The 23,571-nt window shown below is 50.5% G+C and overlaps 1 long non-coding RNA gene across 2 annotated transcripts in view; it reads left to right on the top strand.

Moving 5' to 3' along the window:
• LOC149121946 (uncharacterized) overlaps window positions 1-23,571 on the top strand; it is a 56,618-nt gene that overhangs the window by 7,478 nt on the left and 25,569 nt on the right. The window contains exons 2-3 of one of the 2 annotated variants that reach the window (XR_016222053.1): window positions 9,204-9,364; window positions 17,065-17,694. This is a non-coding gene — a long non-coding RNA (uncharacterized LOC149121946). Of the gene's footprint in view, window positions 1-9,203; window positions 9,365-17,064; window positions 17,695-23,571 lie in introns of those variants that run through there. The other variant, XR_016222052.1, reaches the window with a different exon arrangement.

The raw sequence follows: 23,571 nt of genomic DNA, 5'->3' as shown, positions 1-23,571 counted from the left end.
CCTCTGGTTCACTCCCTAATTGACCACAGTGGCTGGAGTTGAGCTGATCTGAAGCCAGGAGCCAGGAGCTTCCTCTGGGTCTCCCACTCAGGTGCAGGGGCCCAAGCACTTGGGCCATCTTCTACTGCTTTCCCAGGCCACAGCAGAGAGCTGGATTGGAAGTGGAACAGCCAGGACTTGAACCAACGCTCATATGGGATGCACTCATATGGGATGGCACTGCAGGTGGCGCCTTTACCTGCTACACCACAGCGCTGGCCCTGCATACAATTCTTAATACTGCTGATTTTATGAACTTAGCAAAATTTATTGTCTGGTTGATATTGGGCACAGGTTCATGAAACAGTGTAAACCTGAGGGGTTCCTTAAATAAGGCAGGCCGGGGTTCCTCCTCCTTCCATTTCTCCCTCGCAACACCTTCCTGTCCTCTCAGACTCAGTGTGCCCGAGCACAAGCACCCACACGGCCCACGGGACAGGGGCTTTTTCAGGACTCACGCCGCTTGTTTGTCCAGCTTTCTCCAGCACCTCCGTCCAGTGGCCAGCATGCGCTGCATGGTTGAATAAGTGCCTGACACAAGAACCAGCCACTGGAGATGTGATCTGGAGTGGGTGCTGCCTTCGTCCTGTTTCCAGTGCCTCAGGGCCTCTTCCTGCTTCCCTGCGGAATGCGAGGAGGTCAGAGTGAGACCGGATCAGCCCACCCCTAACTCTTCATCTTTAAGGTGACGAAATGATCCAAGAGAGGGGAACGCCTGTCCCCAAGCCACCTGGGCTTGTAGCGGCCAGTTTCTTCTGAAGCTCAGTCCAGTGGTGTCTGCAGCCCTGCCCCTGCCTTGTATGTGACTCCCTCGCTCTTTTCGGTTTTCTGCCCCGCTCCTCTCCCCAGCCCTTCTTCCTCCCAGGCAGGCTTCCTTCCTTCCCCGCACCCTTCCTCTGCGAGCCCCCAGTTTGTGTTCAGTGCTGTGCACAGCACTCTCGGGCACGTCGGCAGGTGCACCTCCAAGCTCATGGATACTCACACCTCAGTCATGTGTGGAACAGTACCTCCACCAGCCAGTTAGAGTTCTGAGAATCTTCAGCTCAAAATTCTCCTAGGTCAGTTAACACAGTGGGTTTTTTTTTTGTTGTTGTTTTGTTGTTTTTTTTTTTTTTTTTTTTTTTTTTTTTTGACAGGCAGAGTGGACAGTGAGAGAGAGAGAGACAAAGAGAAAGGTCTTCCTTTGCCGTTGGTTCACCCTCCAATGGCCGCCGCGGCCAGCGCGATGCGGCCGGCGCACCGCGCTGATCCGATGGCAGGAGCCAGGAGCCAGGTGCTTCTCCTGGTCTCCCATGGGGTGCAGGGCCCAAGCACCTGGGCCATCCTCCACTGCACTCCCGGGCCACAGCAGAGGGCTGGCCTGGAAGAGGGGCAACCGGGACAGAATCCGGCGCCCCGACCGGGACTAGAACCCGGTATGCCGGCGCCACTAGGCGGAGGATTAGCCTAGTGAGCCGCGGCGCCGGCCAACACAGTGGGGTTTTGATAATAATAAACTGTAATCCCACCTATTGAAGTGCCAGGCAGTATGCAAGGCATTTTAGAAGGCTGACAGCAGCTCCATAACCCAAAATCATTTACCATTTCAGCTCCATTTTACAGATGAGAACGCTGAGGCTCAGAGAGGCAAAGCAGCTTGCTCTGGGTTGCATGCTGGTATCAGAGTGGGGAATGGAATTGATTATTTGCCTTTTCCAGTCTTTGGGACACACTGGGCAACTGTCCACCCATTCAACTGTATGCCCATTTCACTCAGCCCAGAACCGGCCCTACTACCTTGGCTTTGTCAGTGATCCCATTGGTTTAGTATCATCCAAACCAAGCAGTGCCCTGCCTGCGCCCTCTCGTGGTCACAGGGGGATGTACAACTCTTTCTGGTACTAAGGACCTCTGTCAACCTCCTCTGGTGTTGGCCAGGAGCACAAGACCATGAGACTCAGGCTTCAGGGGCACAAGGCTCCCCGGCTCCCCGGGGCTGTTCCCCGAGGACAGCTGTGGGCTCTCTGGGTCCCCACTCCTGCTCGTGCTTTAGGGAAGACCACCATGCCTGACAGTGACCGAAACCAGGTGAGAGAGGACTTGGCAACGGCCCCAGGTCCCTTTTCAGGAAGTCAGCAGGAGCGCTGGACTCTGTGTCTGCATTCTTAGTGTCCACTGCCCTTTGTTCATTGGCACACACCTGTGCCTGGTATCGCACGAAGTCCCCAGACTTGTTTTACGGGATCATGGGTAGGTCTCTTATCTCTCTGAGCAGTATGTCTCTTCTGACAACACAGTGGAAATCCTGTCTCCCTCCCCTAGAGGAATGTGACGAGGGTGAAGCCAGGGGCCCACGTGAGACAGGTGTGCCGTGTAAAGTCGCTCAGCCTCCTCTTCCCTTGCTGTCTCGGGGGCACTGGTGCCCATTGTGGATCCAGTGCTGTCCACAGCATCCTTCAGATAAATGAACAAACTGCTCTGATTGGACACTGGTCCCGTGGGACCGCTGGCACCTTTGGGCAAATGCGACAAAGGCAGCCTTTCCTCCAAGTGGCTCCTGCCAGGCGCTTGGCTTGGTCCATGGATGTGGGTTTCTCTTGGGCTGGGCGCTCTTGTTTGGTAAATAACCCATACAACTGAACGTGGCAGTTTGATGCCACTCCCCGCCTCCTACCTCAATAACATGACACTAACCGTAGGGTGAGCTGGCCACATGTACAGGCCACAGAACAATCACTTTGTGATGAAATTCCAGCAGTGAATACCCAGCTTGGCATCTCTCTGGCCCAGCCCCGTGCCGGGTTTGCCTGCGTTCCCCAGGCCTGGGGCCGATGCAGCTCTTGTCACCGGCCCGAGGACCTGAAGAACCCTTCCTTGAATTGACCACAGCTCCTACAGCGGATGTGAGCCCTTGAGTCACTAAAAGAAATAACTCAGAGATAGAGACTTGGGTGTGGGCAGCTGAGGATGAGAGACTTGCACCTGGAGAGCAAGGGGAACAGGTGACACTGGTGACGGCCATGGGGTAGCAGGGCCAGCAGGGCCGTCCACCCTGTTTAGGGCTGTCCATCCTGTTTTCCTGTTGGCCCTGAGGTCCATCTCCTTCTCCTCCCCTTTCTTTGTCTCTCCTCTGCCCAACTCCCCTCCTTCTCACTCTGCGTAGCTATTTCCCTCTTAAGACCTCTGCTTGTCATTCTTCTCTCCTTTTCCCTCTGTCGTTTCTCCTTCTGTCTGTTAACTGTCAGAATATTCAAGGAAGGGGCTGGTGTTTTGGCGACGTGAGCAGTGCTGCCTCCTGCAGTGCAGACATCCCATATGGGCACTGGTTGCAATCTTGGCTGCTCCACTTCTGATCTAACTCCCTGCTAATGCACCTGGAAAAAGCAACAGGAGGTGGCCCTAGTCTTTGTGCCCCTGCTACCCATGTAAGAGACCCAGATGAAGCTCCTGGCTTCAGCCTGGCCCTGCACTGCCCATTGTGTCCATCTAGGGAGTGAACCAGCGGATGGGACATCTCTCTCTTCTTCATCTCTTTCTGTAACTCACTCAAAGTACGTAAATCTTTTCTTTAAAAAATATTCAAAATGTTTATGTATTCCGTTATTCATGTATAAAGGTCAGGGGTGGGTATTTGGCACAGCTGTGATGATGCCACCTGGGAAGCCTGCATCCCAGATCAGGATCAGGGTGAGTGCTCGTGTTTGAGTCCTGGCTCTGCTTCTGGTTCCAGCTTTCTGCAGGCCAAGTGTGCCTTTCTAAGACCACTCTGGCCATGGAGGGCAGGAGATGGACTCAGGGGCAGAGCCCTGATCAGGGATGCTGGTGGGGAGGCTTCTGCTGTAGTCTGAGTGACAGAGGATTAAATACTGAGCCAGGATCATAGGAGTGAGGAAGAAAAGGAGTGACCTCTGTAGTGGTCGTTGATCAGTTGTGACAAGTGAAGGAGAGAGGAGACTCTTGCATGACTCCCAGGTTCTTGAATTAGGTGAGACGGTAAACGGGGGTCTCTTCATGGAGACCGGAAGACTGTGAGATGGGCAGGAGGGCAAGGGGGAGGAACAGGTTGGCTGAGCGTGTTGGGGGACACCTAAGAGGACACCTTCCTTATCCCCCTATGCCAAGGCTCCTTTGAAAGCAGGTCCCATTAAAAACACCCTGCACCTCACAGGCCCTGTGTGATCCCCGCTGGGGACAATCCCTGCAAGGCCTGAGTGACGTGCACGATGTCCCTTGTGGAGGCCTTCGCAGGGGTCCACAAGCCCTGACACCAGGGTGTGCCCGGTCCCTGCTCAGCCTGTTCCATTTCTGATGGCCCCTGACCTTTTGCTTGTTTTGGGCCCCGGCAGCAGCAAAGCAAGCCCAGAATGCACCAGCCAACTGGCAAGTGATGAGTGATTAGCCCCCTGGCCCTAACTGGCTGGAATGAGGGGCCTTTCAGAGCTAAGTGCCGTAACCCTAGCCCTGAGCCGGCTGTAATTCTAGATGGCGGTGGTCTGGCCCTGGGCGGGGATGGGCCAGTATGAACTGCCTGAGAGTCCTCAGCCAGAGCACGGGAAGAGAGTGCATCACTCTGCAGTCAATTGCAAGTATGAAATTAGTACTGAAATGGAAGTAAATTAGATGCACTAGAGTGACAAGCCAGGATAAGCATTCTCATTACTAAGGGAAGGCTCTCTGCGGGGGGGGGGATGGTGGGAGACGGGCTCCGTGGGCAACCTCCCTCTGGGTTTTGCTCTCCATCTAAAGTGCAATACTGCATATACAGGGAGATTCTCCTTTCTCTTCCCCTTTTCTTTTTTTAAAGATTTATTTAATTCTTTATTTGAGGGGCAGAGTGATAGAGAGTTGGGGGTGGAGAGAGAGAGAGAGAGAGAGAGGTCTTTCATCTGCTGGTTCACTTCGCAAGTGGCTGCAACAGCCTTGGCTGGGTCAGGCCGAAGCCAGGAGCCTGGAACTCCATCAGGTCTCCCATATGCACTTGGGCCACGTTCCTCTGCTTTCCAGGTGCATTAGCAGGGAGGTGGTTTCGGAAACGCAGCATCTGGAACTCACACCAGTGCTTTTAATGGGATGACAGTGTTGCGAGCAGCGGCTTAACCCACCCAGCCACAAGGCTGGCCCCTCATTTCTTTTTTTCTTCATGTCCTACCTACTGCCCTGTGGCTTTGGGCAAGTAGCTTAACCCCTCTGAACCTCTGTTTCCTAAAAGATATCATCAGGGGTAGTTCATGTCTCAAAGAGAGTTAAGGAATGACCGACTGGCTTATGGGAGGCTGTCGCTGTCCATCATGTTGATGGAGTCCAAATCTAGATTTGAGCCCTGCTGAGAGTTGCTATTTTGGAGATACCAGGGCGCTGGAGACAGGCCGTCTGTGCTTGCAGTGTGATCACAGGTGTGCGTCCGTCACACTGCTCCACGGGAGGTCAGCGCCTTCATGCAGGCTGACACGTGGCACAGAAGCCACCGGCTGGCATTTCAGCAGACATCCCCTGCTCCCACGGGCACCGCAGCCATGAGCTCTCCCGTTAGCACCAGAACGTTATAATGAGCATAATAGATGCGTTAGATTGGTTTTCACTGGGGGAGAGATGGATTTGCTAATAAGCCCAGTTTTGTGTGTGTGTGTGTGTTTCTTTTGTTGTTTTGTTTTGGTGTTTTTTTTTTTTTGAGAGAGAGCTACACAGAGAGAGAGGGAAGGACAAAGAGAAAGGTCTTCCATCTGCTGGTTCACTCCCCAAATGGCTACAACGGCTGGAGCTGAGCCGATCTGGAGCCAGGAGCTTCTTCTGGGTCCCCCACGTGGATGCAGGGGCTCAAGCACCTGGGCCATCTTCCACTGCTTTCCCAGGCCATAAGCAGAGAGCTGGGTCAGAAGAGAAACAACCAGGACACAAACCAGTGCCCATATGGGATGCCAGCACCACAGGCAGAGGTTTAACCTACTATGCCACAGCACTGGCCCTAGAAATGAGTTCTTATCATTAAAATCAGTGGCATCCAAGATACACTTATCGGCTAGAGTAATTTATCAACTTATCATCACTTCCTGCCCTTGCATGAGAAGAACAAAGAATCCACTAGGTCCTCTACACTAGGTCCTGAGGCTCCATTCAGAGCTGACCTGTGTCCAGCCCCGGCATCAAAATATCTGCATGGCCCAAAGCCTTAAGGCTGACCAGATCCTGCTTCTAGACCTCGAGGTCCCCCACAAGCAAACTTTTTGTGCCAGGCATGGTTAGAGCCGTAATCAGCTTTCACAAGTTATCTGGCTATTGGCAGATAAATGTGTCTAGTAAGTGCACAGACCGTGGCAGTATCTGATCTGATGTGAAGTTGGGAGGCGAGGTTAACTGGCCCACAGCAACCCATAATAGGGAGCTTCCTCTACCCACCAAGATCCTCTTCATGCTTTGGGCGTGACTAAGTTCATTTTGGTCATTAATATATGTCAGGGCTTAACTACGTGTTTTATGTTATTTCACTTAACCCTCAGAACAGATCTGTGAGCGAGCTTATTATTATTCCAAGATAAATTTGTCTTTTCAATTCCGTTTTCCAGGAATCTTTGTTTTTAATTAAAAAAAAAAAAACAGTTGAGAGGAGAGAGACAGGGACAGACAGAGAGAGCCCCCATCCACTGGTACATCACAGAACCAAGGCCAAAGCCGGGAGCTGAGCGTGCAATCCAGGTCTCCCACGTGGAGGACGGGAACCAGCGACCCTCCCAGGGTCTGCATCAGCAGGAAGCCGGAGTCAGTCCAGACACTCGGATGTGGGATGAGACCTCTTAACCTCTAAGCTACAGGCCTTTGCCCCCAGTTTGTCTTAACCACGACAGAGGAGACGGGGAGATGCCAGTGCCTGAGGTCGCACAGCTGCTAAGAGGAGCGTGGAGCAGCTGCGGGGGGAGCCCTGGTCTCAGCCACTGCACCAGCTTCCTGAGGGCACCCGAGGGCGGGCTTGGGTGGCTGGGCCCCTCCCGCAGCGCTGTCTGCATCCTGACTCAGCTGCCCGCTGCACCGTCCTGTCTTCATGCAGCCGCCTTCACACGGAGAAAGCTGCCCTCGGCGACGCCGCCGTCACCCCTCCTGCCAGCCTCGCCTGCTTGGCCCCGTTTCTCGCCGGTTTCTCTTTCCTTCTTTTCTTCTCTCATCTTTCATGGAGACGCTTAGGATCTGAGAACTGGAAGATCTGGCCCACTGCCTGGGGCATTTGTGGGTGTGCGGGGCCCAGAGGTGGCTGTCCAGGCTGGCTTGGGTGTCGCCCGGTCAGATGCTCACACACAAGGTGCCCACACCAAACCCAGATGGCCCAGGCCCCTCGGGACTCTCCTCATTGGCCAGGAGTGCTGCTTGTCACTTCTTGTCACTTTGCCCACGGCGTTCTCTCCAAAGTCTGGTCTCTGTCACGTGATAGCCCCGCAGGGGGTACCAGGATAGAGTCAGATGTCGGATGTCCCTATGCGTGCTCCCTTAGGGAGGGCCCAGAGATGGCCGATGCCTTGAGATGAAGTGCGGGGTCTCCTGCAGTTTCCCACGGGAAGTTCGGGAAGCTGAAAGACTGGCTTCTGAGGGGCTTGTCCTGTCACCCGTGCAGGCCAGTGTCCCAGCTGCTTGTCTAACCAGTAGGGCAGCCAGGACTCGAACCGGTGCCTGTATGGGATGCAGGCACTGCAGGCCAGGGCTTTACCCCACTGTGCTGCAGCGCCTGCCCTGTCCCAGGGACTTCCAGTGCTTATCTCTGCTGTCCTCATGTGCTTGCAGGGAACTCCCATAAGGAGGTGTGGATTTCCCTTCCACTAACCGCTCCGTTCCTTTTCCAGTGTGGTGGTGTGTGCTGACCTGCGGAGAGGACCTGAGGCTTGGGAGTAGAGCCAGGGCCTTGGACAAGTCAATGTGCCCGAGTATCCGTTCCCCCATGAAGTAAAGGGGGCCAGGAGCGGCTATAGTGGCAGCAGGACCCCAGTAAACGCCCCTGTCAGTGCCATGCAGAGGGCTGAGGTGCGATCTGGAAGCACTCAAGAAATATAGCTCAGGAGCGGGCACCTAGCCCAGTGGTGAAGAGGCTTGCCTCCCGCCCTGAGGTGCCTGGGTTCGATTCCCAGCTCTGGCTCCTGAGTCCAGCTTCCTCCTAGGGCACACCCTGGGAGGCAGCAGTGATGACTCAGGTAGTCGAGTCCTTGCCACCCGCCTGGGAGGCTCCCGGTTTTGGTGTGGCCCAGCCCCAGCTGTTGTGGATTCTTGGTGAGTGAACTGGCAGATGGTAGTTCTGTCTGGCTGTCAGTCCGTCTGTCTCTCTATTTCTCTGTCACTCAAATAAATAATAATAAAACATGAAAACAATAAAAGAAATGTCACTCTGCATTACAGAAGGTACTGCCACAATTTGCACAGTCCCAGCCAACTGTGATGTGTGAATTAACGGGGGCAGGGCCCTCCTCCTCCCCTTGGCCTGGGATTCTTTAATGTTGCAGAGAGCAACCACTAGGGGGCACACTTTCACCACTTGAAAGCCTAGGCCCTGTTTCCCAGATTTCTTTACCAGTGCGTTTTCCCCTCCAAAAATGATGTGGACATAAACCCGAGCATGAGGGAAGCTTTCAGGTGGAGGGGATGTCAAGAGTTGGAGAGGACCTGGGAAGATTGGAACGTTCTCTTTTATTTATTTATTTTTATTTTATTAGAAAGGCAGAGAGACATATGGAAACTGACACACAGAGAGATCCTCTATCTGCTGGTTTTCTCCCCAAATCCCCACAACAGCCAGGGCTAGGCTAGGTCAAAACCAGGATACAGGAGCCAGAAACTCAACCCAGGTCTCCCCCATGGGAGGTAGGGACCCGAGTACTTGAGCCATCATCTGCTGTCGCCCAGGGTGTGTGTTAGCAGGAGCCAGGGCTCAAACCAGGTACTCTGCATGATGTGGGATGCAGACGTCCCAAGCAGCATCGTAACCACTGCACCAAATGCCCACCTCCAAAACTGGAACTCTTGTGTGTTTCTGGTTGCAGTGTAAAATGGTGCAGCCACTGAAGAAAATATGGTAGTGCCTCAAAAACTTGAATATAGAAATACTATGTGACCCGGCAGTTCCACTCGTGGGTGTTGTGGGCATTTGGGGACTGTACCCAAAAGAATTGAAAGCAGGGCTTACACAGATATTTATATCTCTGTGTTCACAACAGCGCTATCCACAATGGCCAGAAGGTGGAAGCAACCCAAAGTCCTCGAATATATGAATGGATAAGCAAAATGTACGAATACCTCCAGTGGAATGTTAGCCTTGAACAGGAGTGGAATTCTGATACTTACCTCCACTTGAAAACACCGTGCTATGTGACCTAAGGTAAAAGGACAAATATCATACGATTCTATTTTTTGAAGTGCCTAAATTAGGCAAATTCATAAGGAAAAGCAGGCCAGTGATTACTATGGGCTGGAGGGAGAGGGCACTGGAGAGTTACTGTTTAATGGGTAGAGCTTCAGTTTGCAAAAATGAAGAAGTGCTGGACCTGGGTGTCTGTGCCAGGTGCACAGAGCTCTGAACGTGCTTAATGCCACTGCATCGTTCATGCAGGAATCACGGAAATGAAACATTTTTATCATTTTTATGTTGCATACTCTTTATCACAATTTTTAAAAATTAACAAAATTTGAAAGAGTAGATTCTTGGATCCCACAGTGTTGACTGCACAGGTTTGGGAATTTTTTTTTTTTAAAGATTTTATTTATTTGAAATGCAGAATTGGCGAGGAGAGATCTTCCATCCACTAGTTCACTCCCCAAATTCCAGGGCTGGGCCAGGCTGAAGACAGGAGCCTGGAACTCCATCTGGGTCTCCCACATGGGTAGCAGGGGTCTAAGCACTTGGGACATCCTCTGCTGCTTTCCCAGGCACATTAGCAGGGAGCTGAATCAGAAATGGAGTACTGGACTTAAACCAGCACCCGGGTGTGATTCCAGCCACGTGGGCAGCGGCCTTACCCACTATGCCACAGTGCTGGTCCCTCGCCCAGGAATGTCTGTGAGCTTCTGGGGTTTTGGTGCAGCTGGTGTTAGGGATGGTGGCTGTTTCCCGAAAGCCCTGTGTGAGGATTGCACGCCACTGGGGACTTCAGTGTGCACATGGTCCCTTCCAGAGTGTGAAAGGCTCTGGACCTGGCTGTGTCTCAGTTTCCCATCTCTAAAATGGGACTGATGAGGCCCCCTCCCTAGTAGAGTCTTTTTGAGAACTGGAGCAGGGGCAGGTGTTACTATCACCGTGACAGGTGACTGGAGATGACTGCTTCCTTTGTGATGGGTTTGTCCACTGATTGGCAGCTCAGATCTGCCCCCAGGATAAATCCAGTAATCCATTCCGGGGTTATTCTAGTGGCAGGGTCTGTCCCATGAGACAAGGATGAGGTGATGCATCCTGGAATAGTCTAATGGTTTCATTTTAAGCCATTCAGCTGTGCTTAAATTTTTAAAATTATTTTTTACTTATTCGGTCTGTGTGGAGAGAGTGCATGCTCCCATTCTCTAATTTACTCTCCAAATGCCCACTACAGCCAGGGGGAGCAAATCTGGGAGCTGGGAACACAGTCCAGCTCTCCCATGTGGGTGACAGGAGCCTAATTTCTTGAGTCATCACTGCTGCCTCCCAGGGTCTATATTAGCAGGAAGCTGGAGTCAGGAGTTGGATCTGGAAATCACTGAATCCAGGCACAGGTGTGTTTGGGCGGGGCAAAGCCAGGAGCCAAAACTCAATCCAGGTCTCTCACATGGGTGGCAGGGATCCAAGTAATTTGAGCCATTGCCTACTGCCTTCCAGGTGTGCATTAGCAAGAAGCTGGAATTGGAAACAGAGTTGGCACTCAAACCCAGCTACTCCGATGTGGGATGCAGGTGTCCTAAGTGATGTCTATTTATTTGTTTAGTTTTAAAGAGTTACAGAGGGCCGGCGCCACGGCTCAATAGGCTAATCCTCCGCCTGCAGCGCTGGCACACCGGGTTCTAGTCCCGGTTGGGGCGCCGGATTCTGTCCCGGTTGCTCCTCTTCCTGTCCAGCTCTCTGCTGTGGCCGGGGAGGGCAGTGGAGGATGGCCCAAGTGCTTGGGCCCTGCACCCGCATGGGAGACCAGGAGAAGCACCTGGCTCCTGGCTTCAGATCAGTGCGGTGTGCCAGCCGCAGCAGCCATCTGGGGGGTGAACCAACGGTAAAGGAAGACCTTTCTCTCTCTCTCTCACTGTCCACTCTGCCTGTAAAAAAAAAAAAAAAAAAAAAAAAAAAAAAAAAAAAAAAAAAAAGAGTTACAGAGAGGCAGAGGCAGTGTGTGTTTTGTGTGTGTGTGTGTGTGTGTGTGTGTGTGAAAGAGAGAGGGGGAGAGAGAGAGAGAGAGAGAGCACTTCCATCCATTGGTTTACTCCCCAAATGGTTGCAAAGCCAGAGTTTAGTCAATCCAATCAAAAACCAGGAGCTTCTTTTCAGTCTCCCACCATGGGTGCAGGGGCTCAAGGACTTGGACCATTTTCTGCTGCTTTCCCAAGTGCATTAGCAAGGAGCTGGATTGGAAGTGGAGCAGCCGGGAATAGAACCAGTACCCGTACTGAGATGCTGCTATTACAGGTGCCGGCTTTACCTGCTACGCCTTGGTGCCAGCCCTCCACCTGATGTCTCAACCATTGCGCCAAATGCCCAGCCCCTGAGGCATTTTCTTTTTTTTTTAATTTATTTTTTTAAAGATTTTATTTTATTTATTTGAGAGTTGGAGTTACAGACAGTGAGAGAGAGAGAAAGAGAGAGAGCAAGGTCTTCCTTCTGTTGGTTCACTCCCCAAATGGCCGCAACAGCCGGAGCTGAACTGATCCGAAGCCAGGAGCCAGGTTCTTCTTCCTGGTCTCCCATGTGGGTGCAGGAGTCCAAGCACTTGGGCCATCCTCCGTTGCTTTCCCAGGCCATAGCAGAGAGCTGGATTGGAAGAGGAGCAGCAGAGACTAGAACCGGCGCCCATATGGTATGCCGGTGCCACAGGTGGAGGATTAACCTACTGCACCACAGTGCCGGCCCCTGAAGTGTTTTCTTATAAAAGAAAAACCTCATGGAAGAAATCACACTATGGGGCTGGCGCTGTGGCGCACTAGGTTAATCCTTTGCCTACGGTGCCAGCATACCATATGGATGCTGGTTTGAGTCCTGGCTGCTCCACTTCCAATCCAGCTGTCTGCTATAGCCTGGAAAAGCAGCAGAGGATGGCCCAAGTGCTTGGGCCCCTGCACCCAAGTGGGAGACCCAGAAGGAGCTCCTGGCTCCGGATTGGCACAGCTCCGGCCATTGTGGCCATTTGGGGAGTGAACCAGCAGATGGAAGACCTTTCTCTCTGTCTCTCCCTCTCACGGTCTATAACTCTAATCTCTCAAATAAATAAATACAATCTTTAAAAAAAAGAAGAAGAATTCACACTGTACAAACAGAATAGAATTTATGGCAGAAAGTGAAGGAAGATTTTCATGTGATTTGTTTCTGGGACTTCTGTTTATTACCTGGTGTGAGGTTTATTACATGGTGTGTGTGTTATGTCTGTAACTTGGAAGGTGCAGTTACTGCAGTTACTGCTGTAGGTATTATGTGCCTGTCTCCTCCCCTTCAGAACAGTGCCAGCAGTAAAACCACAAATACCCACTCCAGATGATATCCTCACATAATAATATGGAGGCTGATGCCTTAGTAATTAGCAATTTACAAAGCACGCTTACCTCCATTATCTCATTTAATTTATGGCTTGGTTTTGTGGAAAAACAGGTGGCGTTTTACCCATTTTCTAGCTCAGAAAGCACATGCGTAAGAAATGCATCACTGTTGTCTTAGCTGCATCTTATTTTTTTTAATCACCTGATCCTTTAAGCATTGTCTTTGATTCTCTTTGCTGTGCTCTAGTCCTGTAATAAAATATGTTGATAACCCATTCATTTTCGGATAAGCATCCTTAGCCACAACTGCCCAGATGGAAAGCTACCTGGACTTGAGACGGGCCGATCCGTGCAACCCTGGCCAGACAGGAGCTCATGCTGCTGTGTTCCCCTCTCAAGGTTATCATAAAAAACCCCTAAAAGCTAAATACCCCCTGCATGTATGTTTCAGTGGAACTATGATTGTGTTTGGTCTGCAGAAGCGTGTGAGCGTTTGGTGGCCCAGGGCTTCCTTTCACGAAGGGCTGCGGCGTCACGTCCATTTTGAAGAGCTGTGAATGGCTGTTGCAGCCTGGCCCGGCTGTGCTCATGGTGGTGGCGCGGGGCGGGGCGGGGGGTGGTGGTGGGGGGAAGGTAGCGTATGTGTGGCTTGTGCTGATGCTTACCTGCAGTGCACTGCAATTGCAAAGATTTAATTTGTGGCTATTGGTGGCCACAAGAAAATGAAAATGTATTTGAACTCCACACATGCTTCCATTTAAATTGTGACTCAGTCTCAGATAGCATTTGTAAACCAAGGATCTCTCCAGGACTAGCTAAACAATTACAGGCCCAGTACAGAACGGAAGTCAGGGGCCATTTGTTCAAATATGAGGACTTTAAAGATGAAGCATCAGAGCACGAAACCAAGGGCAGGCCCTCCGCAGGGTCACAGGCTTCATGGCTGTGATGCAGCGCTGTGTCTGTCTGATAATTGTTACAGTTGCTATTTGTTTATTGATTGATTGGTTGGTATAGAGCATTAACACATTACACATTTTAAAAGATGCAAAAATAATCTCTAGCTCCCTTCCTTATGGGAGTCACTGCCACCAGTATCTTATGTTTCTTTCCATGGGTTTTCATTGATTTGCAAGCGTATGTACATACAGTGTACTATCTGCCTTACTTCAAGACATACACATAGATAGTGACATATTTTACATGTTGTTCTGCATTTTATTTATTTTTAAGCATATCTTGCAGATCATCCCTTATCCCTACAGGTAATGTCTCCTTATTCTTTCCCATGGATGTTTACTATTGCACTTTACAGACATAACACAATTTATTTCATCGGTCCCCTTTGTTGGATCTAAAGGCTGCTTCCAGTTACCAAAAACGCACCGGCCGGGGGATATCTGATGCACAGTCGAGATGCTGCTTGGGATACCCGCATCCCATGTCGGAGTATCTGGTTCAATTCCCAGCTCTGTTTCTGTTCCGGCTTCTTGCTGATGTGTGTGGACCCTGTGAGGCAGCAGGGATGGCCCAGGTACTTGAGTCCCTGCCAGCCCCAGGGAGACCCAGACTGAGATCCAGTCTCTTTGCTTTGGCCTGGCCTAGGCCCTGCTGTTGTGAGCATTTGGAGAGTGAACTAGGGAATGGAAGGTTTCTCTCTGTCACTGTCTCTTTCTCTATGTCTCTCTGCTTTCAGATAAATTTACAAAATTTTAAAAATTATCCAACAAAAATTCTTGCAGATAAATCATTTTGCTGCATGAGTATTTCTGCAGGATTGTCAAATCAAGGGTAATGGTTTGCTTTAAACTGTGGCAGATGTTGCCAGCTGCCTTTTTTGTTTGTTTGTTTGACAGGTAGAGTTATAGACAGTGAGAGAGAGAGAGACAGAGAGAAAGGTCTTCCGTCCATTGGTTCACTCCCCTAATGGCTGCTATGGCTAGCCCTGCGCCGATCCCAAGCCAGGAGCCGGGTGTTTCCTCTCAGTCTCCCATGCGGGTGCACGGACCCAAGCACGTGGGCCATCCTCCACTACGTTCCCAGGCCACAGCAGAGAGCTGGACTGGAAGAGAAGCAGCCGGGACTAGTACCTGGCACCTTAACCAGGACTAGAACCCGGGCTGCCAGTGCCACAGGTGAAGGATTAGCCAGGTGAGCCATGGCACCAGTTGCCAGGGGCCTTCTAAAGAGATGGTATCAATTTTCACCCGACCAATACAGTTACCAAACTTCCATTTATGCCAATCAGGTGAGGGGACACAGTGGTTGATTATAGTCTTGCCTGTCATTTTTCTTTTTTCTTTTAAGAATTTTTTTTTATTTGACAGGTAGAGTTATAGACAGAGAGAGAGAGAGAGAAAGGTCTTCCCTCCGTTGGTTCACTCCCCTAATGGCTGCTATGGCCTGCGCTGCGCCTTTCCGAAGCCAGGAGCTGGGTGCTTCCTCCTGGTCTCCCATGTGGGTGCAGGAGCCCAAGCACTTGGGCCATCCTCCACTGCACTCCCGGGCCACAGCAGAGAGCTGGACTGGAAGAGGAGCAACCGGGACTAGTACCCGGTGCCCCAACCGGGACTAGGACCCAGGGTGCCGACGCTGCAGGTGGAGGATTAGCCAAGTGAGCCACGGCGCCGGCCCATTGCCTGTCATTTTTCTTATTGTTAGTGAAGCTGAACGGTTTTCAGATGGTTCAGAATCAGTTTCTTCTGTGAACTGACTGTTCAGATGCTCATTATTTCCTTACTGTGTTGTGTTGTTTATTAGTCTTTTTCTTATGACTGGCACAAAAGCTTTACCCATTAAGGAAATTTGTTCTTGGTTTGTGAGCACTGAAATATTTCCCCCAGTTTATCTTCTTAACTTTGTTTTAGCATGCCAAGTATTTTTGTAATGTGGTCAATTTATAAATTTTCCTTTTATATCTTCTGTATTTTGCATCATACTCACAAAGATTTCCCCATTCCCATTCTTCCATCTAATGTTTCTTTGACTTCATTTTCTCACACAGACTTTGAGCCATTGGGAATTTATTTATTTATTTATTTATTTATTTATTTATTTTGACAGGCAGAGTGGACAGTGAGAGAGAGAGACAGAGAGAAAGGTCTTCCTTTCGCCATTGGTTCACCCTCCAATGGCCGCCATGGCCGGCGCACCGCGCTGATCCGATGGTAGGAGCCAGGTGCTTCTCCTGGTCTCCCATGGGGTGCAGGGCCCAAGCACTTGCCATCCTCCACTGTACTCCCGGGCCACAGCAGAGAGCTGGCCTGGAAGAGGGGCAACCAGGACAGAATCCGGCGCCCCGACCGGGACTAGAACCCGGTGTGCTGGCGCCGCTAGGCAGAGGATTAGCCTAGTGAGCCGCGGGACTGGCCGGGAATTTATTTTAAAGCACGAAATAGGAATCCAGCTTCATTCTGTTTTCAGATAGGTCTCACTGTCCCAGCAGCACTTATTGAGTCCTTTACCTTTTCTTCACTGATTTGAAGTTATAAGACAGTAAACTGATATTTATATTTATACCTGTTTCTTTTTTAAGATTTATTTATTTATTTGAAAGTCAGAATTACACAGAGAGAGAAGGAGAGGAAGAGAGAGAGAAGTGTTCCATCTGCTAGTTCACTCCTCAACTGGCTGCAATGGCCGGAGCTGTGCTGATCTGAAGTCAGAAGCCAGGAAGGAGTTTCTTCCTGGTCTCCCGTATGGGTGCAGGGGCCCAAGGACTTAGGCCATCTTCTACTGCTTTCCCAGGCCATGGCAGAGAGCTGGATTGGAAGAGGAGCAGCTGGGACTAGAACTGGCGCCCATATGGGATGACAGCACTGCAGGCACCAGCCCCAATATATCTTATTTCTTTTTAAAAGTACATTTATATATTTATTTATTTGAAAGGCAGAGAGAGAGAGAGAAACACAGAGAGATCTTCTGTTCACTCCCCAAATGCCCTCAACAGTCAGGTCTGGGTCAGGCCAAAGCCAGGAACCTGAAGCCCAATCTGAGTCTCCCACATGGGTGGCAGGGACCCAAGTTCTTGACCCATCACCTGCTGCCTCATAGGATGTGCATTAGCAGGAAGCTGGATCAGAAAGGGAGGAGCCAGGACTTGAACTCAGGCAGTCTGATATGGGATGTGGTCATCCCAAGTGGTGTGTGGTAACTTCAAGAATGTTTAAGCGTGACTTGTCAAATTAAAAAAAAAAAAACTTTTTTCCTTATCTTTTTTTAAAATATTTGTTTGAGAGGCAGAATTATAGATACAAAGAAGGAGAGACAGGAAGAGAGGGCCTCCATCTGCTGGTTCACTCCCCAAATGGCTGCTATGGCCAGAGCTGGGCCAATCTGAAGCCAGGAACCAAGAGCGTCTTCTGTTCTCCCACGCAGGTGCAGGGGACCTAGGACCTGGGGCATCTTCCACTGCTTTCCCAGGCCATTAGCAGGGAGCTGGATTGGAAGTGGAGCAGCCGGGACTCGCGGTGCAGACAGACTCTTAACCTACCTGGCACAGCATCGGCCCTGATGATTTTTTTTTTTTTTTTCTAAACCTCTTTGCAGTTTGGGGAGTGGTCACAGCTATGAGTTGTCCAGAGCCACCCAATTCAATAACCCCTGAAAGCCTTTTCCCGTATATGATTACTTTCATAACCTTCTGGTTAAGAACACGGATTTGGGGGTCAGGCCTGGATTTCAGTCCCAGTTCTACACTTCCTTAGCTGTGACCTGGGGAGAGTTACTTGCCTCGTCTGATCCTCGGTTTCCTTATTCATAAAACAGAAGTAAATACAGACCCTCTCCCACTGCACGGGTTAGGCTGTGAATGCATGTGAAGTGCCCGGAGCAGGTGTGCGATGCACAGTGCGTCACCATGGTTGTCGTGATCGCCCCTGGGGAGACCAGCCCATCCCCGTGGGCCAGGACTGTCCTGTATGTCACAGAACGTCCCCAAGTCTGAGAAACCCCAGCAGCAGGTCATCCTAAACCTTACTGTCAGGTATGGTGATGAAGGAACCGTGTTTTTCCACTATCAAAACCACTTTCCCCAGTTTCTGCCTTGATTAATTCAACTTCTGCAGAAATCACAAAACACAGGTGTTTTTCACCAACATGGAATCCATGCTTGTATCTCATTCCAGCCGAGTGCCCCTCCCCGGGGCTGGTACACATTCTTTGGCCATCAGAGCATAATCTTGGATTTCCTCTGGTTTCCACCAGAGCCAAGATCAAAGGGCCCATCCCCACGAAGCGGGGGTGTTGTGAGAGGAGGGGTGGGGGTGAGGGTCAGAACCAGGCTAGGCCAAAACACAAGGCAGAGACTCCCGGACACTGGCAACTGGGACTATTTTGCTTCTAGGATAAAAGGAACCCACAGAGCAGTCTCCCCGGGATTAACTTGCTAGAATGTGGAGGAGCAATCTCCCTCCCCCACTCCTTCTAACAATAGGCGTGTTGCACCAGATCCCTGGGAGGTGGCGCAGAATCCATTCCTTGCAGCCTGCTCTGCCGAGGGGTGTAGCCCACTGTGACTCCACAAGGGCCAGAGTGCCAGGCCCTGGCTGATGGGAGGGGGCGATAGAGGGTGTTATTTGTGTTGGAGAAATCAAAACTTGCGTTTGATGGTGCCTCAGAGAGAGGCCTGGATGGAAACAACACAAAGTTCTCACGGTCCCGTTCACGGAGTAGCTGCATCCCCTAGCTGTCTGCCTCTCCCAGGGCCTCACAGAGCAATTCCAGTGGCTGTGTGTCACTCACAGAGACACGCACATGAGCCCCCGTGCAGCCATCTCTACAGGGACCATTTCTCCCTCTGTGAGACCCGATGAATATTGATGGTAGTCTCGCGCATGCAGTGAGCGAACCTTCCTTCTAGTCCCTGCTCTGGGAGAAGTGGGGCCCAGCGCACAGGCTCGCCTGAAAGGACGGACTGAGAGCACGCTGTCTTGCTCCTGCCGCCTGGGTGTCCCCCAGTCTTTCCCTCGGAGTGAGGTGGTGGCGAGGAGTTGGCCAGCGAGGAAGACGGGAGGTGACGGGCTAACCCCCCGTTGTTTCGGCTTCTCCTGCAACCCTTCCCCCTCCTCTGGTGTCAGTCCTTAACTTTGGGAAAAGCAAATCCAGGATTGGATAAAGTGTGGCCAGGCAAGGTGTTCCATTCTCCCCCCAGAGGGCAAAGAATGGGCAAGTGACCCAAGTCCTTCGTGCTGATGTGAAGTTCTCGGGCGGGAATCTGGATGTGGGACAGGTGTTGTGAAGACTGAAAATGTTAGCAGAGGAAGCGCCCTAAGATGGGCCACCAAACTGTGAACTCAGGCTACTTTTGTACATGAAGTTTTGTGGGGAGGCACTCGTGAGCATCTGTGTGCCTGTTGTCTGTGCTGCAGTGACAACATGGAGCAGTTACTGAAGAGATTGTACACCCGCTCAGAACAGGTGTGCTCACCCTTTCCCTAAAGGGATTGCCCACTACTTCCTGCTACTTGGACCCCAGGACCTTGCCTGTTTCCTGCCCATGTCAAAGCGTAGTTCCTCCAGGTTGTCTTGGATTCTGTGAGCAACTCCATATTTTCCTGAGAAATTCCTTGCCTGCTTAAGTTAGCATGAGTTAGTTTCTGGCTTTATAATCAATGAAGTCTAACTGTTTAGCAGTTAAGCAATTTATGCATTTATGCATAGTGCATAATAATTCCATGGCAAATAGCCGTGAGGTCTCTAGGCCATCTCCAAAAAGAAAGATGTTCAATCCCTGTTTCTAATTTTAAAAACCATTTATGGAAGTAAGTGTTTGAACTTATTTTTATGTCTGGCCACATGTGACCATGTAGTGTGGCACAGAGGGGTCAGCAGGCATATCTGTGTGGAGCAGCACGGGTATGGCAAAGAAACCATTGCATGGTACACTCTAGCTCTCACCCTACACAGGATTTTTTAAAGTTGAAGCCCATGGTGACAACTAGGATGACCAACTCTCCTGGTTTACCCAGAGCAGAGGGTTTCCTGGGCCGGAGGAGTATACAGAATGAAGGATTTCCAGTTGGTGCTTTTTCATAGATTTATTTATTCATTTGAAATCAGAGTGACACATACAGGGAAAGGCAGAGTCAGAGAGAGGCAGAGAGAGGAGAGAGGTCTTCCACCCCCTGGTTCACTCCTCAAATGGCCGCAACGACTAGGAATGGGCCAGGCTGAAGCCAGGAGCTCCATCCAGATCTCCCATGGGGGTGCAGGGACCCAAGGACTTGGGCCATCCTCTGCTCTCAGGTGCACCAGCAGGGGCGCAATCATAAGTGGAGCAGCTGGGGCTTGAGCTGGCATCCGTATGGGATGCTGGTGCTGCAGAAGGTGGGAGTTTTACCTGGTGCACCACAACGTCAGCCCCAATTTTCAGTTTTAAAACTGGGATGGTTAGAGCCGGCGCTGTGGCACAGAGTGTTAAAAAGCCTTGCCCTGCAGCACTGGCATCCCATATGGGTGTCGGTTCAAGTCTCGGCTGCTCCATTTCTCATCCAGCTCTCTGCTATGGCCTGGGAAAGCAGTAGAGGATGGCCCGAGTTCTTAGGTCCCTGCATTTGCATGGGAGACCCGGAAGAAACTCCTGGTTCCTGGCTTTGGATCAGCTCAGCTCTGGCTGTTGTGGTCATTTGGGGAGTGAACTTGCAGATGGAAAGACATCTCCCTCTCTCTGTTTCTACCTCTCTCTGTAACTCTTTCAAAGAAATAAAATAAATCTTAAAAAAAAAAAGGGGGGGGGGTGGAAACATCATCATCTTCAGACAGTGCAGGATTGACATGAAATATACTTGCATGTCATTATTAAAATCAAATTTGATTAAATTTCTTTTAAATTCACATTGCGAATTTGTTTATATTTGCAATACTTTGTTTTGTTTCTGTTTATTTTTTTTTTTTTAAGTTTGAGAGGCAGAAAGAGAGAGAGCACAGACAGGGCTCCCATCCACTGTTTCACTCCCCAAATACCCATAAGGGCTGGGACTGGACATTGAATCCCCGTCTCCCAGGTTGCAAGGACCCAAGTAGTTGAAGCTGGAATTGGGAACAGAGCCCGCCAATGTGGCGTCTGAGTTGCTAGGCCAAAGGGCTGCTCCCATTTTAAGTTCTTCAAATGTTCAGAGAATTTTAAAGGCGACTGTGAGATTTTTGTGTTTTGCTGATGAGGACACACATTGGCTGTGTTTAGGGGGTCCTGTGTTACAATGGAAATAGTTGCAGGGTTGGCTCTTGACTCCGTGGGGTACACATTCAGTAAGGAAGCCGGGCTCGGGGTCCACATCCTGCCTCTGGGAGAGCTAGATTTTGACAGCGAACACCACTCCTGAGTGTAAGTTGCCACACAAATGCAATATGCTTGTAATTATTGGTGGAAGGAAAAGAGTGCGATCCCAGATAATTTCTGAAACCCGGGCCAACACTAGAGCCCCGTTGGTGCCGGTGATTTCAGAATGAATCCAGTGCCGATGCTTGTGCGAAGGAAGGAGACTGATCCTCGGGATTTGCAGAGTTCTGGAAAATACCTTCGGTGATGAAAAACATCTATTTGGATTAGGCAGCCCCCAGTAAGTAGGCGGATTATCCAGCTTCCTTCTTTCAGAACTGACGGGACTTGTTAGACCACTTCATAGCTGTCAGGAAGGAAGGCGGCTGCGTGTTAAATCTAGCGCAAATATGAAAGCCGCTGTGGGAAGACGGCTTCTTTCTGTGAGTGTGTGGAACATGGCCTGGGAGTGCCAAGGTAGGGGAGGGACACGGGGTAGATGGTGCTAGAGATGGAGAAACCCCCAAATTACTTCTGAATGACCCCCAATCAGCTAACGGTCTGGGTAGAAAAAATATGAAAGGGGGATGGGCTTTTGGTGCAGTGGTTAGGATGCTGCTTGGGACCCCCACATCCCCGCGTCAGAGTGCCTGGGTTCAAGTCTCAGCTCTGGTTTCCATGTCAACTTCCTGCTAATGTGCTGTACCCTTGGAGGCAGCAGGTGATGGCTCAACTACTCGGGACCCTGCCACCCACATAGACTTCAGCTTCACCCAGTCCTGGTTGTTGTGTGCATCTGGGGAGTGAATCAGCAGATGGAAGGTCTCGCCCTCTGTCTCTCCCTCTGTCTCTCTGCCTTTCAAATAAATGAACAATTTTCTTAAAAAAAAAAAAAAGTAAGTCTTATAAAAAACAGATGCGGAGAAGAAATTTGAAAATAATTTTCTCCCTTCATCTTTCCAATGCTAATACAAATAGAAATTCTCTAAACCACAGCTGTGTCATAAATCTGAGACTTTTTAGTGTAGACCAGGAGAAGCACCTGGCTCCTGCCATTGGATCAGCGCGGTGCGCCGGCCGCGGCAGCCATTGGAGGGTGAACCAACGGCAAAGGAAGACCTTTCTTTCTGTCTTTCTCTCTGTCCACTCTGCCTGTCAAAAAAAAAAAAAAAAAAAAAAAAAAAATAAAAGAAAGAAAGAAAGAAAGAAAGAAATCAGTCCCATTGCCAGATCTTTGTATTTCATTTTATGCATTTGAACGCACTGAGAAGGGGATATGCAACGTTTTATTTTATGCATTCTGAGAGGGGTCCAGTGGCTCCAGCACACTGCCAGGGGTTCAGTCCCTGGAGCGGGGTGCTGGAAGCTGCCTGATGGCCCTGCCCAGCCCCCCAGCCCTTCGCTTAAGCCCCAGGGAACTCTGTAGGAACAGAGACAAACTTCAGATACAGCTTCAGCTCCAGCGTGACGAAGGAGTGTTTCAGCAGCTTGTAACGAGGTAGAAACTTACCTGTTCTCATGTGCCTTGGAGGCCAAGAACTGGAAATTAATAAAAATGAAACTGGCCGGGTTTACTTTTAGCGTAGTTATATCACCTTTTGGATACTAGTTTTAGAAAAGCAGTCAGGATGTCTTTTTTTACATAGGCAGTAAAGCTTCCTGTGTGAAGCATCACAGAGTACAGATGGTAAAAAGGAGAAAGCTGCAGCCTTCCTTAACCAGTTGAAGTCCTGCTGCCTTCTCCAGAGACGTTTGCAAAACGTGATCCAGAACCATCCACTCAGGTGTGAAAAGATTGATAGCGTTTGTTAAGTGAGAGACAGAATAGTACATGAAATACTTTTTTAAAAGTATGTATGAGGGGGCTGGCGCCGCGGCTCACTAGGCTAATCCTCCGCCTTGCGGCGCTGGCACACCAGGTTCTAGTCCCGGTCGGGGCGCCGGATTCTGTCCCGGTTGCCCCTCTTCCAGGCCAGCTCTCTGCTGTGGCCCGGGAGGGCAGTGTAGGATGGCCCAAGTGCTTGGGCCCTGTACCCCATGGGAGACCAGGAGAAGCACCTGGCTCCTGCCTTTGGATCAGCGCCGTGTGCCGGCCGCGGCGGCCATTGGAGGGTGAACCAACGGCAAAAGGAAGACCTTTCTCTCTCTCTCACTATCCACTCTGCCTGTCAAAAAAAAAAAAAAAAAAGTATGAGGGTACTTTTTGAGGAAAATACAACTAAAAGATACGTTTATTTTGGTGCAAAAACAACAGTTTGACAGAAAGATACATTTATTTTGGTTACACAGAGCACCTATTTGGATTGCAGAGGTCCATGTATGTGTGGTTTGAAATCTGCACTTGGTTTTTCATGGTACACCTTTTTCATGGACTTTCTGAACTATACCCCCAGAAGGCTGCACACTGCACAGGCGCTGGGGTTCGCAGTTTGTGATTATGTGTTACTGTTGTTCAGTACCAGTTCTGTGAAAGGAAAGGAAATCCTTCAAGGAAGAGCGCAGTGTTGATGCTAGGATTAGCAGCTTCAGGGTGTCCCGGGCGTATCCTGTGGCAGCTATGGAGATAGCTCTGAGCGTCAGGGGGCAGTGCCTGGAGGGGCCAGCTGGGCACCCCGTTGGGCTCAGGG

The sequence above is a fragment of the Oryctolagus cuniculus genome, chromosome 15 (genome assembly GCF_051225735.1).
Source record: "Oryctolagus cuniculus isolate XC-2025 breed Fujian yellow rabbit chromosome 15, ASM5122573v1, whole genome shotgun sequence".
Lineage (NCBI taxonomy): Eukaryota > Metazoa > Chordata > Mammalia > Lagomorpha > Leporidae > Oryctolagus > Oryctolagus cuniculus.
The sequence above is the reverse complement of the archived record's forward strand: the minus strand, read 5'-3'. Positions and strand labels throughout refer to the sequence as shown.